We start from the raw sequence: 11,343 nt of genomic DNA, 5'->3' as shown, positions 1-11,343 counted from the left end.
TTCTTCGCTTTCTGCCATAAGGGTGGTGTCATCTGCTTATCTGAGATTATGATATTTCTCCCAGCAATCTTGATTCCAGCTTGTGCTTCATCCAGCCTGGCATTTGGCATGATGTATTCTCAGTTCAGTTCAGTCGCTCAATCGTGTCCAGCTCTTTGTGACCCCATGAATCGCAGCACGCCAGGCCTCTCTGTCCATCACCAACTCCCGGAGTTCACTCAGACTCACGTCCATCGAGTCAGTGATGCCATCCAGCCATCTCATCCTCTGTCATCCCCTTCTCCTCCTGCCCCCAATCCCTCCCAGCATCAGAGTCTTTTCCAATGAGTCAACACTTCACATGAGGTGGCCAAAGTACTGGAGCTTCAGCCTTAGCATCATTCCTTCCAAAGAAATCCCATGGCTGATCTCCTTCAGAATGGACTGGTTGGATCTCCTTGCAGTCCAAGGGACTCTCAAGAATCTTCTCCAACACCACAGTTCAAACACATCAATTCTTCAGCGCTCAGCCTTCTTCACAGTCCAACTCTCACATCCATACATGACCACAGGAAAAACCATAGCCTTGACTAGATGGACCTTAGTCGGCAAAGTAATGTCTCTGCTTTTGAATATGCTATCTAGGTTGGTCATAACTTTTCTTCCAAGGAGTAAGCTTCTTTTAATTTCATAAGTTAAATAAACAGGGTGACAATACACAGCCTTGACATACTCCTTTCTCATCTTTAGAGGCTTTCCAAAAGCCACCTTATTAACATAAACTCCAGTGCAGTTGAAAAGGATTTGATATGAATAATGAGACCCTCTTTCCCTTTTATGGCTCTGGAGCTATTTCAGGATCCAAGGCCAAAAGGCAAATTTTATAACAAAAGATGCTCCCATTCTCTTATCACTTTGGAAACAGGGTTTTAGCAGCTCTCTACTGGAAGACCAAATGTATATGAGCAGTTGCTTCAGTCGTGTCTGACTCTTTGTGACCCTATGGACTGTAGCCTGCCAGAATCCTCTGTCCATGGGATTCTCCAGGAAAAAATACTGGAGTGGGTGGCCATGCCCTCCTCCGGGGCATCTTCCAGGCCCAGGGACTGAACCTGTGTCTCTTGTGTATCCTGCACTGGCAGACAGGTTCTTTACCACTGCCACCACCTGGGAAGCCCAACCAAATGTATATTTGTTATTATAAGTCATGATGTTATATACACCTATGTACAATTCATTCATTAATTTAAGCATGCATTCAACTGAACACTGCATTTGGTCCAAACTCAAGTTTGTCCTGAGTTTGCATATGTGGGGCCTTGTGGACAAATGGCGTTTTGGTTCTTGATCCTCTCCTTATTAGACTAGGTTGTGAGGTTGTACATAATATTCCTCTCCTCTTATATTTGCGTTCAGTTCAGTTCAGTCGCTCAGTTGTGTCCAACTCTTTGCGACCCCATGAATTGCAGCATGCCAGGCCTCCCTGTCCATCACCAACTCCCGGAGTTCACTCAGACTCACGTCCATCGAGTCAGTGATGCCATCCAGCCATCTCATTTTCTGTCATCCCCTTCTCCTCCTGCCCTCAATCCCTCCCAGCATCAGAGTCTTTTCCAATGAGTCAATTCTTTGCATGAGGTGGCCAAAGTTCTGGAGTTTCAACTGTAGCATCATTCCTTCCAAAGAAATCTCAGGGCTAATCTTCAGAATGGACTGATTGGATCTCCTTGCAGTCCAAGGGACTCTCAAGAATCTTCTCCAACACCACAGTTCAAAAGCATCAATTCTTCAGTGCTCAGCCTTCTTCACAGTCCAACTCTCACATCCATACATGACCACTGGAAAAACCATAGCCTTGACTAGACAGACCTTAGTCGGCAAAGTAATGTCTCTGCTTTTCAACATGCTATCTAGGTTGGTCATAACTTTTCTTCCAAGGAGTAAGCGTCTTTTAATTTCATGGCTGCAGTCACCATCTGCAGTGATTTTGGAGCCCCCCCAAATAAAATGTCTGACACTGTTTCCACTGTTTCCCCATCTATTTCCCATGAAGTGATGGGACCAGATGTCATGATCTTCGTTTTCTGAATGTTGAGCTTTAAGCCAACTTTTTCACTCTCTTCTTTCACTTTCATCAAGAGGCTTTTCTGCCATAAGGGTGGTGTCATCTCCATATCTGAGGTTATTGATATTTCTCCCGGCAATCTTAAGAAACTCTTGAGAAACCTATATGCAGGTCAGGAAGCAACAGTTAGAACTGGACATGGAAAAACAGACTGGTTCCAAATAGGAAAAGGAGTACACCAAGGCTGTATATTGTCACCCTGCTTATTTAACTTCTATATTTGCGTTAGAAAAGCGCTTTTCAGATTTTGAGCACTGTGGTGTGTGTGATGTCGTTTTAACTTGAGTAATGGAAAAGTGAAAAAGTGCTTTATTAGAATAATTCCATGCCTGTTGCAATTCTGTATTTTGGGGAAGGAGCAGAATTCCTCTTAGAGGTTGATGGCTTTTTTCTTTAGGAAAACACCGTGACAGGCCTTATGGAAATGAAAGGTAGGACACCCATGGTGACAAGGGTTGTGAAAGAATGGCGTCATTGCATGTACACTCCTGAATATGAATTTAAGAGCATTATCATGGAGGCTTGCAATATAGGGAGGTTGGGGGACCAGACCTAAAGAGGATGCAAAGTCGAGAAGGGTGTCTATAGAGAGAGGTGACATGAACAAAGCTGCCAGAGTTAGCACCCAGCGGGAAAACTGGTCCTTGAGAAATTCCAATTGAGGACTTGAAGGTATTGACCAAGAATTAGTCAATCTAAAATTGGAAATTTTCACTTGAGCCAAATTCAAGGATTGTAACCTGGGAACAGCATCCCAGAAAGCCCTGAGAACTGTTCCACTTCGAAATCAAGACAGTTTATTTTATTTTATTTTTACGACAGAGGGCTGTATATTGATATATTATTGACGGTTTACATAATGCAGATTTAGGTGCCACCATGGCACATTGTGTGACCTTTACAAGATCAAGAAGGTTGTTTGTCTGCTTGTGACCCTGTTCATCTTAGAGGATCTTAGTTTCCGGATCAGAGCTCGAACTCAGGCCTCAGCTGTGAAAGTGCAGAGGCCTCCCACTGGACCACCAGGGAACTCCAGGAATGTTAGAACAGTTGATTAGAACAGTTTGGGTGGGGCTTCCCTGGTGGCTCAGTGGTAAAGAATCCACCTGCCAATGTAGGAGACACAGGTACAATCCCTGGGTCAGGAAGACTCCCTGGAGAAGGAAGTGGCAAACCACTCCAGTATTCTTGCCTGGGAAATCCCATGGACAGAGGAGCCTGGTGGACTGCAGCCCATGGGGTCGCAAAAGAGTTGGACACCACTCAGCAACTAGACAACAGCTTGATGCTAGGAGAATGTTGCTGTTTATGGCTGAGCAGGTACTCTTGCTGATGGGGGAGGTTTGCTTGATGCATAATGCGGGTACGCAATGCAGAGTGGGTGATGAGGGGAGGCCAAAGGTCAGGGAAGAGGTTTTATGTTTAAATTTTTCTTGTCTTAACATCAATAAGAATTTTATTTCACAAAGACTTCATAGGTGATGCTCAGTTTTCTTTCCAGCCTTATGCTGTGCTGTGGTCTCCTCTTTTATCCATGAATAGTTGGTAAATGTCTATCAAATGTAACCGCTTCGTGCTGGTGGGGCTTGAGGAATGCAAGAGTAACCGTGGCCACACGTGGAGGGTTGTGGTGAGGGAGAAGGCCGAGGAGAGAGAAGAGAGAATAAGCTGATTCCCGCTCTCCAAGGTTGAAGCAAGAGAGGAGAGACCCAGACCCTTTAGAAATCCTAGGGTGATTCTTAATATCCACATAGATAACGCACTCAGCACTGTGACCTCTAGTTTCTTCATCTCATTTCCATTGATCTTGTCCTCCAGCCTGCCTCAGTCACTCACTCTCATGGTCTTATCAGTTGCTGCATCTCTTCCAAAATTTTGATTTCCAGCATCCTAATCCCTGATCATCCTTAAATAACCTTTCTGCTCCTCCCTATGGCACCTCTGCTCTAAAAATGATCAGCCACACTTGGATTTTTAACCCACTGACTTTCCCATCTTTGCATTTCTGTCCACCATTTCATCACCTTACTTATTTCTTAACCCAGCTGAGAGTCTTTGGGTCATCCTGAAAATCACCATCAGCTCCTCCTTCCATCACTTTTTCCTGCAAGGCTCCAGCCCTACATAAATCCAATTCTTTACCGACTCCTGAAAAGCGGAAGGCTACTTGGAACAGTCACATGCTGTTTGGATTGGTCTCGTTTTTAAAAATGTTTTATCTTATTTTTTATTATTTTGGCCACACTGTGCCACGTTTCCCTACCAGGGACTGAACCCATGCCCTTGGCAGTGAAAGTGTGGAGTCTGAACCACTGGACTGCCAGGGAATTCCCTGGTCTCACTTTAAATTTATGAACTCAAACTTCAAGTGGGCTGCTATCAGTCTGGGTCCAACAAGGCAAAAAAAACTAAGTATTTAAAACAGTGGGAATCTGATACAGGGAACTGGTTCTGTAAGTGATGGTTGATCTGAGAAATCAAGGTCACCAGAGAGCTTAGCAGTAGCGTGGAGCTCTACCAGCCTGAGGTTGGAGACAAAGATGGAGACTGTGGCCAGGGCCCAGGACCAAAGTCACTGGGTGAGAGGTGAAACCACTGTGAGCATGGCCAGAGAGGGCTAAGATGAGATGACACCGCCCGAGTGGGTCGGTCCTCTGCAGCGCAGAGCAGAGCAGGGAGAGGGCAAGGAAGAGATTAAGGAAAAACTGGCTGGTAAAGTTCTTCCCTCCCGTTACTCAGAATCAGAGGAGCAGAAACACACACAGATACTCTTACACACACACACACATATACATATATATACACACGTATATCGTTCTTAGTTCAGACTACTATTAATATAACAGAATATCTTATGAATACGTCATAAACAAAAGAAATTTGTTTCTCACAGTTCTTCATCTGGGAAATCCAAGATCAATGGGCTGGCAGATTTGGTGTTCAGTGAGGGCTCACTTCTTGGTTCATAGATGGCCGTTTTTTAAATGTCCTCACATGGAGGAAAGAGGGAGGTGGCCCTCTGGGGCCTCTTTTAAAAGGGCACTGATGCTATTCAAGAGGGCTCCATCCTCGTGACTTAATCACCCCCCACTCCCCACAAAGCCCTCCCTCTCAATACCATCTCACTGGGGCTTAGGATCTCAGGACACAAACTGGGGTGGGGGATGGGACACAAACATCCAGTCGTTGGCAGCACACAAACATTTTAAGGGATTTTTATAGGAGTTTGACTCTGTGCAGCTGTGGGAGCTGGTTATGCCATCTGTAGGTGGCTGTTGCTTCGGTCTCCAGGGCCTGAGGTCAGTAGGGCAGGCAGTGAGGGGGACAGGTGGATGTGAAGGGAGGTAGCAGGGGCATATTAGAACCTCCAAGGATGGGCTGGAGCGGAGAGGAAGGACTAAAGCTCACGGCAGTCTCCTGTCTCTTCCCACCTCCCACGCTGGTGATGGGCGTGATCTACAGTAGAATCTGGGGCCCTTGGTCATGGAGTGAAATAGACACCTGGGCCGGAGTCCAAGGCACTGGGGGAGCAGGTTCAAGGGAGCAGGTCTGTGGCTGCCTCACGCCAGTGCCCGAAGCCAGCACATGAGGGCCCATGGGCCGGGTGGCCACAGCACCTTGTGTTCAGTGCTGACCTCCTAGTATAAAAAGAAGACGACTGCTTCACTTCTGTCTTCCGAGTCCTACACAAAATGACTCTTGTGGGCTCCATGAACACAGAACTTCTTAGGAAGGGGATGTATTTCTAGTTTAACTAAGTTGACACCATACAAATCCACCAGAGCCCACACTGAGATGGAATCTGTTTCCTTTTAATGATACTTAGATTTTGTTTGAGGAAACTCCAGGAGACAATGAAGGACAAGGAAGCCTGGCGTGCTTCAGTCCATGGGGGTGCAAAGAGCCACACGTGACTTAGTGGCTGAACAACAACAAGATTCACCTCCAAATTAAGAAGATAGTAAAATAACGCTTCCACTTATCACAGTGGAACTGTCCCTCATACAACTGAAAACATACTCTGCCTCCAAAAGAGGATCCAAATCCTTTTCCCCTCTTTGGGTGATGATTATTTATCTTCTTAGGGCCCCACTGTCTCTGTGAGATAGAAAGTTAAATACTATGAGTACCCATATGTTAGATGGTAGGTGAATAGAAGAGGGATAAAGAGAAAAAAGTTAATATAGAAACAAATTCATATCGAAATAAGAAAGAAAGACTCATAATGATTATGGTTTTTGTTTTTCCAGGTGATCACATGGTCTTAGCTGGTATTTGTGACTGTTTCCTTCCATTGCTGGTGGCTCAGACCATAAAGAATTCGCCTGCAATGCAGGAGACCCAGGTTCAACTCCTTGGTCAGGAAGGTCCCCTGGAGAAGGGATCGACAAGCCACTCCAGTATTCTTGCCTGGAGAACTCCTTGGACAGTGGAGTTTCACGGTCCACAGTCCTTGGGGTCGTGAAGAGTCGGACACGACTGAGTGACTAACACTTTCACACTTTCTTTCACTACTTACTTCATATTTCCTTTGTCCTTAACAAATCTGACTGGACGTGGTAGTGGATGACCTGAACCTTCAATCCTGAAAGATCTGGGTGGTCATCAGTCCTGATAGTATAGCTTTCCACGGACTCCAATCCAGGGGAGAGGGGACTAAGAGAGGCCCTGGGTGTCCCCCTCCATTCAAGATACACTCCTCCAGATCCCAAGTTTCAGCTAGTACATCACTGCCTTCTTTGTTGACTTCCCTGGCCTGAGGATCCCCAGGTGACCAGATGGCAGTCTAAACTTCCAGTTTCATGGAACCATTGCTGTATCCACTGATGGAGCTAAAACGTCTAGCTTAACAGAGCCTCATGTTGCAGGGATAGGAAGCGAAACGTCCCCAGAAAATGTCATCCCTCTCCAAGTCATCAGCCAGTTTCCTGGCTGTTGGTTAGTAGCTAAGTCATGTACGACTCTGTGTGATCCCATGGACTGTCCATGGGATACTCTAGGCCAGGCTCCTCTGTCCATGGGATTCTCTAGGCCAGAATACTAGAGTGGATTGGCACTTCCTCCTCCAGGGGAAATCTTCCCAAGCTCAGGGATCGAACTTGAGTCTCCAGCATTGCTAGGCAGTTTCTTTACCACTGAGCCACCTGGGAAGCCCAGTCTTCTGGTAACAGGTTGATTATAAGATAGCTTCCCTAATGGAAGGGGGAAGAGTTGTTTCTCACTAAAATAGACACTTTTCTGGATACAGATTTGCCTTCTCTGCCCGAGATGCATCTGCACAAACCACAGCCTGGACTACAAGGCTGGGCTCACAACTGCCACATACACTCACTTACGGCTCCAGCATCCTACAACTCCCGCCAGACCATGAGGCAACATGCCAATACAGAAATCTGATATCTTGAAGAAGACAAGGTGCCCTTGAGAAGACTGCATCGCGGCTGGGTTGAGAAGGACTTAGGTTATCAAACCAGTGCTAGTTTTCTCCCTAAGGGAACAACGGAGCAGCCCGAAAAAAAAGCAGGTGCTGGAGATCCAGAGGCATCGAAAGACCACTCAGTCATTTCCCCAGCAGAGGGCAGCCCAGTACCCAGCCGCCAGCCACACTGTCCATTGCCTTCTCTACTCTCCAGCTAGGCATTTCTCTTGTCTCTCCTCTACAATTTCCCTCCAGAAAGGGACGACTTCTTTGGGATTTCTTACTTCTCTATGAATTTCTTCTAAATGTGTATCCATGGAGCCTGGCCTGGGTGCATTCCCAGACTGAACAGACCCTCTGGCCTAATCTTGCAACCTGGGAGAGCCCTGCCAACCCTCCAGCCACTCAGGGTGAGTCAGGCACATCCAGGCTGCCACCCAAGAACTGGCTCCCAGGGAGACAGGCCCCAGAGAATGAGGGAGCTCTGTGACCTCCAGGAGCGTGCTGCAGTCGGGGCCTGCGAAGGAGAGAGACGAGGGGAAGCTGATTTTCACAGGGAATAAACGGCCACTGATGCTCTAATCAGCTCATCAGTTAGAGATCCCAAACCAGATCCATCAGGGCTACCACATGAGCCCCAGAATGGACTGTTTCATTTTTTTTTTTCACATCACACAATTGAACTTCATGAGCACACTGTGACCACGGCTTTTCCTGTGACCTCTTGGGGCTAAAATTAGGCACAAAATGCTGCCCTCTACCCCTATCCATTAGTGATTGGATCCTGTTGTGGACTGACTTGTGTCCCCACACCCCGAATTCATATACTGAAGCCTTAATCCCCAGAACCTCAGAAGGTGACTGTATCTGGAGAGAGGACCTTTAAAGAGGCAATTAAAATGAGGTTGACTGTGGGAAACAGTATGGACGTGCCTCAGGAAACAAACCAAAAAAATATCCATACGATCCAGCAACCCCACTCTAGATGGGGTTGAAAACTCTAATTTGAAAAGATGCATGCACCTCAGTGTTCAGAGCAGCACTATTTACAATAGCCAAGACGTGGAGGCAGCCCTCCCCCGCCCCCGCCACACACACTCCCCAATAGAATACTATTCAGCCATAAAAAAGAATGAAGTAATATCATTTGCAGCAACACGGAAGGACCTGGAGATTATCATACTAAGTGACGCAAGTCAGACAGAAAAAGACAAATATTACATGACATTGCTCACATGAAAAACCCAAAAAATAATATCAATGAATCAATATACAAAACAGATATAGATTCACGGACAGAAAACAAACTTGTGGTTACAAAAGGAGAAGGGGGGCATGAATCAGGAGTATGAGGTTGACTGATACAAACTATTGTACATCAAATAGATAAATAACAGGATTTACTGTATAGCACAGGGAATTATATTCAGTATCTTGTAATAATCTGTAATGGAAAGGAACTGGAAAAAAATATGTAACCCAATCACTTTGCTGAAACACTCGCCACTAATACAATATTGTAGTCAACTATACTTCAGTTAAAAAAAGAATAGTAACACACCCACAAATAAAATAAAAATAAAAGGAGGCTGTTTGTGTGGCCCTAATCCAGTCTGACTGGTGTCCTTATAAGAAGAGCCGGTAGGACACGCAGAGAGACCAGGGATGTGCACACAGGGAAATGGTCACAGTGAGCCTGGAGAGAAGCCTCAGAAGTAAACAAACGGTCTTCACCTTGATCTTGGACCGCCAGCCCTCAGAACTCTGATCCTTTGTTAGGGCCGCCAGCAGACTAAGACTGGTCCCTTAGATCGGGGGCACGTGTGGGTCCCGGCAATGCTGTGATGTGCCAGGTGTTGGGCCAGTGGGTGGGAAGGGTCTGTGGGAAACGACCCTCCGGTCGCTATGGGGACCGACTGCAGACTGGACTCTGCGCACCACCCCGCCTGCCTGCTGCCCTCACTCTTCAGGACACACTATTCCCTGATGTGGGTGGGACTCCTGCCCTGGTGTCAGAGGTGGAGAGAAAATAGAATCAGAGATGTGGGTTAGCAGTAGGATGGGGAAGAAAGAAAAAAAGCGAATTCATTTATAGTCTGTAAAGAGCCAAGCAAGGATCCCAGTGGGAAACGGGGCCAGGCAGAAGGCTCCGCGTTCCTAAATAGAGCTCTGTTTTGACACTCTCCCTGCAGCGGCTCTCCCCCACGCTTGTCTGTCTCGCCAAGTGAACCGATAGAAGCAGCAGGACTTGAGCCTCTCACGGCGCCACCTGGTGGCGCTCAGGGAGCGGTACAGTGGTTCTTGCGCACAAAGACTTCTCCCCAAAACTTGGAGAAACGCCTTCTGTTGTTTAAGAGTAATAAATAGAAGGGTGGATACAGACACTCTGGGGAAGAAAGCAATAGTGCAAAGAGCACTGGACTGGAGTTAAAAGTGGACTCTAGCTTTACATCTTATTCGCTGCATCATCTTGGGCAAATTAATGAACCTCTTTGTGCCTCAGTTTCTTCATGTAACAAATACGAATGACTGATACTAACAAGATCTTGTAAAGAATTCATTGCAATAAAGACCCCCAGAACAGGAAAGCCTCAGCAAATGCTTCATCCCTTCTTTTCTTCAGTCCTCCTTGTATTTTCCCTTCTCTACATGATTTTGTGAATAATCAAATGTTTTTGCTGCTGTAGGTACTGCGTTTTAAATTTTAACGGTGGAGGTGGGGGACGGGGGTCGGAAGGACCTGAAATTATGAGTTGGGCGAGCAGGAGGGAGTGGGTCCAGGGAGTCCCAGGTGCGACTGGGAGACCCTCAAGTTCTGCCTTTGCAGGAATCAGACCTGGTGTCCTTAGACCTAATCTTGACTTTTCATTTCAGAAGAGGACCCTGCCTCCCAATGATCAGGGAAAGGAGGTGGCAGGCTCCCACCACCTCAGGCCTAAAAATATTTTAAGTCCATGAACGAGAGCACCATTGACAAGAAATCAGTCAAACACAGCCGTGATCTAAACACATGATGCAAGAGAGACCAGCATTATGCATATATGGAGCATTTGCCATTTAGCTTGAGAGTGATAGGGAGGAGAAAGAGGAGCGTTGCATGCTGAAAGAGGATTCCAACATATCTGAAGGTAACTAAAATGTTTCCCCCACACATTTTAAAAAGTAAGTAAATCTGATGGTATCTCTGCTGCTGGCACTGGGCTAGCAGGCATGTGTTTACATATGGGGGCTCCTGAAGATGCCGTGTTCTCTCCCGGGGGCTCCTTCTGCTTTCTCTAATACGTTAGCCTTGGGACCCTCGGACAAAGGTCCCAAGCAAAGACTTGGAAAATATTCATTGCACAGGAAAGAAGATTCAGGAACAGGCTTGCAAGCCCTCTGGGGGCCTTGGATCAATGACCTTGACTGTCTTTTGTGTCCAGGGCTTGTGTGTGTGTGTGTGTGTGTGAATCACTCAGTCATATCCCATTCTTTGAGACCCCACGGACAGTAGCCTGCCAAGCTCCTCTGTCCATTGGATTCTCCAGGCAAGAATACAGGAGTATTTCCTTCTCCAGGGGATCTTCCTGATCCAGGGATTGAATCCGGGTTTCCTGCATTGCAAGCAGATTCTTTACCATCTGAGCCACCAGGGAAGACTGTTTTGGGCTCCTACTTCTTGCCATATCTGACGAACACACAGGCCCTTCGAACTGAGCCCTCTCTTTTTATCCAGCTCCTCTCTCAGTAAATTGCACTAATGATTTAAATTAAAAGCATTAGTTTACCTGGTTACTTAGGTCTAAACAGAAATGTGAGAATCTTTACCTCCTGCCTGTCC

This window comes from Capricornis sumatraensis, chromosome 17, assembly GCF_032405125.1.
Source record: "Capricornis sumatraensis isolate serow.1 chromosome 17, serow.2, whole genome shotgun sequence".
Taxonomy (NCBI): Eukaryota; Metazoa; Chordata; class Mammalia; order Artiodactyla; family Bovidae; genus Capricornis; species Capricornis sumatraensis.
The sequence above is the reverse complement of the archived record's forward strand: the minus strand, read 5'-3'. Positions refer to the sequence as shown.